This window comes from Physeter macrocephalus, chromosome 15 (assembly GCF_002837175.3).
Source record: "Physeter macrocephalus isolate SW-GA chromosome 15, ASM283717v5, whole genome shotgun sequence".
Taxonomy (NCBI): Eukaryota; Metazoa; Chordata; class Mammalia; order Artiodactyla; family Physeteridae; genus Physeter; species Physeter macrocephalus.
In genome coordinates this window covers 35,368,871-35,373,659 of record NC_041228.1, presented here as the reverse complement: position 1 = coordinate 35,373,659, position 4,789 = coordinate 35,368,871, and the positions used below count along the sequence as shown (strand labels likewise).

Below are 4,789 nucleotides of genomic sequence, written 5' to 3'. Positions count from 1 at the left end.
TTTGTGCTCCCAAAGGGTAGACTATTGGTTGTGATTTTCCATATGGAGCCAGGAGGGCCAGAAATGTAGGGGCTTCCGCTCAAACCACGAAGAGTATCAACTGTCAGGACAGAAACAGTGCTCCAGAAATCTGATCATTCAGTCTTAAATATTAAGAAACTATCGCTAATTTGAGGGGCGAGGGTAAGAGTGAACTTGACCCCATCTAAGATTGATCAAAATCGGGTTCTATTCTCCAGTATTTGGGTTCCCAGTAGAAGTCTACTCTGATTTGCCAATCCCTCATGTCTACAGGTATAATAAAAGAGAAGTCACAGGTTAGTTTTGATTAATTTCCATCATGAGGGTCAGGTCTCGGTTTTCAGGGAGAGAGTAGGGGAGGAATGACACGGGTGATGAAAATCCACGGATAGCACAAACACCCAATTTAACCAGCAATTCCAAATCCTCCTCCACTGAATTTTTTTGTTTTCATTAGAGGTGCCAAGTAGCAAGGCTCAGCCCACCTTTTAGGGCTGGATCTAACAGCATGTGAACTCATCAGAAGGCAGGCAGGTGGGTGCAAGAGGAAGAATGAGAAGTTGGGGGTTGCTGGCCTTTCTGAAATTGCAGATTGGTCACTCTTGTTCACTCTGTTGGCTTCACTGCACTGAAGCACCACATCAGCACTGTCGGTTTACACTGGGGGCTGCCAGGCAGCATTTTTAGAAAGACCAGTTCACTCTTTGGTCACCACTAAAAAGCAGCTCACAGATAGAGGATGCCCCTGTGTATAATGGGTTTGCAGTGACTCTGTAGGCAAAAAAGATGTGATGGAGTAGAAGCTGAGCTCCTAGGGCAGAGGCCCTTCTCATTTGCCTCAAGTTCCAGTTTGAGCTTCTGATATGACTCAGACTCAACCCAACTTGCAACTGCCACCTATTTAGACTTCCTCACACCCAGCCCTTCCCAAAGGCCTTCATATGGCCTCCCATCTGCCTGCCGTCAAGGCTGCATGTGACCTAACCCAAGTCACACCTCACTTCTCACTACCCTCTAAACCACACACGTCAACATCTGCCCAGGTTTACCCACTGGTTTTGGCATTTATCTGACTTCCTACCATCTTGCCTTTCCTCTGGTCATTCCTTAAACTCCCTTCTCTTGCTGAAAATGTAGCTATTTTTTCAAGGCCCAGCCCTTCCATGAAAGCTTCCCTGTTTCCCCAAACTCAACGTGATCATTCTCTCCTATGACAGCACTTTGTTTGTCTTTTATGACACTTACCACATTATGCTTTTCATTATATCACAGTAGCTTATGTACCCTCTGACTTTAATGTTCTCCAAAATGTGGGTCAGGAACCACCAGTGAGTTTTGAAATCACTTCAGTGAGTCATGACCTGAATTTTAGAAAATGAAATAGAGTCAAACAGAAGATTTTAGAGTGTATTACATGTAAACATATTTCTCACTTTGGTTTATAGTCAAAAAGCTTGAAAATCACTGCCTTACTTAGTAAGGTTTTCAGCTTCTACGTACAGAAAGCCTCCATCCAAACAGTTTAAATAACAAAGGATTTATTATTTTCTATAATGAGAAGTCTGGAGGTAGGGGCAGCTCTAGGTTAGTTTATCAGTAACTTATCAACATCAAGGACCCAGATTTTTGTCATGTCTCTAGTCCTTCCAGCTACCTACCCTCATGTTTGCAAGATGGCTGCAGGGGTTCCTTGTATCACAATAACATCCAAAGGCAGAAAAAAAGGAGCTTATTCTTCGGATCTCTTTTTATCAGAAAAAACTTTTTCCCAGAACTCCCCCCAAGTCCCTAGTAGATCTCCTTCCATTTCTTTTCAAAATAAATTGAAATAAAATGAATGATATGCTTAGCCAAGTGTGGCAAGGAAAACCAAAATTAGCTTACATGAGGATAAGAGCGCCTTCCCGGAGTATTTGTCTGATCAGAAATATGGGGAAGACTAATGAATCTGAGGTAGGCAAGCAGAAGTATCTGCCAGCCCCGCACAAGGTACATCGGACAGGGGTAGGACTAGGGTCCCTTTCTCTTCATAGTCTCTGCAAGGCTTACCATGTAGTAGGTCTAGATAGTCACCTCAATTTCCAGTGATAAATTAAATCAATCACTTTGCCTCAAAGTATAAATATTCATGGGCTACATAGATCAAACATCTAATTTGAGATACTGGAGGCATTCTGCAGACATGATTTGCCAATATACAACTCACCAGAGGCTAGGATTTTTTGTCTTGATTTTTCTATTGAAATTTTAAACGTGAAGGGCTAGACTAGCAGCGTTGCACATTGTAATACCATTTAAATAATAAAACACATATTTGTCACCGTACAGATGGCAACTGAAAATTCCACAGATGGAATTGTGGCTCTCCAGAGGAGACGGTAAACTTGTGACGGTGGGTGTAGAGAGACGGCTGTATTGGGGTGGAGAGACATTACGTCATCCCAGATATGGGTTTTCTTTGGGAACCTGGCAGGATTACTGCTGAATCACTCAGCTAGGCAAATTATTGGCATGTTAGTTGTACGAAGGTCCCTGTAATTAAGCCCTTGTTCCACCACTCTCCTTGGCATCTTTCTGCTTATGTTGCCATTTAAGGCCAGACTTGAAAACAAGAATACATAAAATAATCCTATCTGCAAGAGTCAGTGGCTTAAAGTATGGAGCCAGTGCTGTTTCTCCTCTCTTGCATGCACACGTATATGTGTACACAAACACACACATCAGAGAAACCACAGCTTCAGAGGACTTTGAATTGCAGAAAGACTTTTGTCTCTGAGATGGTTAGACTCTTTTCTCTTTGCGCCTGTTATAAATGCAAGATCTTCCCATCTGACCAGTAGATAAGACTAGCCTTGTTAGGTGCCTTGCAACTCTTTCAAAAGTACACCTGAAGCGAACCTGATATTGTAAATCAACTATACTTCAATTAAAGAAAAAAAAAAAGAAAGCAAAGAAAAAAGAAGAAGAAAAAACAGAGGCCTTTTGTTCTGGAGTAACAGGGCAAACTTTTTCTCACCTGCTGGACCACAGGATGCTGAGGGTGTATCTGGCTGGCCTGGGGGCAGTAGACTTGGGTTCTACTCTTGCTTCTGCTACTAACTTGTTACCTGGTTGTAAGGCCGTGTTGGGACTGTGCGTGCTCTCCCTGGTCTGCCAGAGCTTGCCTGAAGTTCCATGTTCAGTTTCAGGGGCCTTGTTTTAAGAAGGTTCTTGGCTGGCAAACTCAGTGGTGTGCTTGCAGCTATAGCATCAGATGTCCAGAAACTATGGAGGAACTCTGAAGATATGACAATAGAAATAAGTACCATTGCACAGGGCTTCTACATACATTATTTGATTTGTTCCCGCTATAAAGCTTATAAGGTATTTACACTCATTTTAAAGAGATTCTAGAGGTCGTAGGTCGGAAAGATTAAGGTTGGTGCCCCAGGCACATCCTTTTCTTTTTTTTCTTTTTTGGCCACACTGTGCAGCTTGTGGGATCTTAGTTTCCCGACCAGGGATCGAACCCGCGCCCCCTGCAGTGGAAACGTGGAGTCCTAACCACTGGACCACCAGGAATTCCCTCCTAGGCACATTCTTAACTGTGTTGTTTAACAGATGGCTTAGAACTTGGGAAGGAAGTGGCAATTACAGAGGACCACAGGACTGCACCCTCATTTCCTTTCGATAGCATTACCCCATAATTGATAATAAGAACTAAGATGTATTGTGCGCTTTCTAGGTGCCCTGCACTATGCTGAGTGTTTCAGTGCATTAAAGCTTCACAAAAAATCATGAAGTGGGTGCTATGATTATTTCAATTTACAGATGAGGAAACTAAGCCTTAGAGAAAGAAGCAATTTTTTTCTGGTTGTGGCTATCCCCTGTTTTTCCTCCTGTTCTTTAAAAGACTCATTCTTCAGGGCTCAGCTCAAAGGTTCCCAGTGAGGCTTTTCCTGCCCCTTCTCCATCATCTACGGTTGCCCACTGCCAACCCCACGTCCTCCGTCACACGCCCCCTGTTCATTTCATTCACAGGACATATTAGAATCTGTAGATAGCTTGTTTATTTACTGATGTGCTTCTTTATTTTGTCTCTACTATTCAGATATAAACTTGTGAGGGTAGGGACTCTGTCCTCCTGATTCTCCAAAGCTAGTGTCTAGCAGGGTGTCTGGAATATATTAAGTGCTCAATAAAAATTTGACTGACTGAGTACATGCATCAATGAAGGAGTAGAGTCAGCCAATGGGATTTGGACATGAGTTTGTCTAATGACAGAGACAAAGCTTTAGCCTCTCTGCTCACGCATTTACTCACTCAGCCTTTCAACAAGCATTTATTAAGTTTATCAACAAGTGCCGGGCACTGAGGTAGGTGATAAGAATCAAAGGAGGAAGATAGAGTCTCTGTCCTTGAAAAATCTCACCTATGAGGGGTGGAGGTGGTAGTTTGGAGGAGTGATTAAGTGGGGTTTATAAAAAAGCACAAATAAAAGTATAACGTGATACGGTTTAGAATAAAGCGCAAAATGACACAGCAGGAAAGAAAGGGACCTCGGTGCCCCTGCTGCACTCGGAAGACTTCTGCAGAGCAGGTGACTTTGAACCTGACCTTGAGAGAGGACTCTGAACTGTGGAGGAGAACTCATGGTACATCTGGGGACAGCATGGAGCCTGTCTCCTGTCCTGCACTGTTTGTTTGTTTTTTTTTGCGGTACGCGGGCCTCTCACTGCCGTGGCCTCTCCCGTTGCGGAGCACAGGCTCCGGACGCGCACGCTCAGCG

General features: G+C 43.5%; 1 long non-coding RNA gene across 1 annotated transcript in view; it reads right to left on the bottom strand.

The window, feature by feature from the left end:
• Window positions 1-78: 78 nt before the first annotated feature.
• LOC114487888 (uncharacterized) overlaps window positions 79-4,789 on the bottom strand; it is a 6,969-nt gene continuing 2,258 nt past the window's right edge. Inside the window, exons 2-3 of the long non-coding RNA XR_003683424.2 lie at window positions 3,129-3,298; window positions 79-1,382 (exon numbers count right to left, since the gene is read on the bottom strand). This is a non-coding gene — a long non-coding RNA (uncharacterized lncRNA). The remainder of the gene's footprint in view (window positions 1,383-3,128; window positions 3,299-4,789) is intronic.